This window comes from Tupaia chinensis, unplaced genomic scaffold (assembly GCF_000334495.1).
Source record: "Tupaia chinensis unplaced genomic scaffold, TupChi_1.0 Scaffold150112_1, whole genome shotgun sequence".
NCBI classification, from domain to species: domain Eukaryota; kingdom Metazoa; phylum Chordata; class Mammalia; order Scandentia; family Tupaiidae; genus Tupaia; species Tupaia belangeri.
This window is the reverse complement of record NW_006209952.1, coordinates 546,217-547,220: the sequence shown is the minus strand read 5'-3', so window position 1 is coordinate 547,220 and position 1,004 is coordinate 546,217.

The window sequence follows — 1,004 nt, the reverse complement described above, 5'->3', positions numbered from 1 at the left end:
AGGAAAACTAAAGAATGAACAGCCAGAAACAAAGGAATAAAAGGCAACCAAGACAATGGCCAACTTACACATTGAGACAAGTCCGGTAATATCGATAATAACACTGAATGTGAATGGATTAAATTATCCAATCAAGAGATACAGACTGGTTGAATGGAAAAAACAAACAAACAAACAAAAAACAGAAACCCTCTATCTGTTGCTTACAGGAAACCCACCTCATGGATAAAGATGTAAGACATAAATAGACTAAAAGTGAAGGATTGGAAAAAGGTTTTCCATGCAAATGGAAACCAAAACAGAGCTGGAGTTGTGATATTAATTTCTGACAACATAGCCTTTAAAACAAAAAGTGTTCGAAGAGACAAAGAAGGACTTAACAGACATTTATAGAACTTTCCACCCCAAAACCATGAAATACACTTTTTTCTCACCCTCGCATGGAACATTTTTTTTTTTTCTCATGGAACATTTTTGAAGATTGGCCACATTATAGGGCACAAGGCAAGCCTCTACAGATTCAAGGGCATAGAAATTATACCCAGCATCTTCTCCAACCAGGATGGAATTAAACTTGAGTTTAATTTCAAGAGAAATCCTCAAAAATACTCAAATACATAGAAACTAAATAACCTACTTCTGAATGACTCCACAACTACTGAAGAAATGGACTGAAATCAGAAGTATCCTGGAAGCCAACAACAATGAGGAAATGACTTTCCATAATCATTGGGACACTGCTAAAGCAGTCATAAGAGGGAAGTTCATAGCAATTAGTGCACATAAGAGGAACATAGAAAAAAGGCAAATGGATCACTTCACATTATGGCTCAGAGAATTGGAAAAGCAACAGCAAAAAGATCCAAAAAAACTCCAGGAGAAAGGAAATAATAAAGATCCGAGCAGAAATAAATGAAATAGAAAATAAACAAACTCACTCAACTACCCCAATATTCCTACTTGTATAAGATATAAATAAATAAACGCTTTAATTAATTATCTAA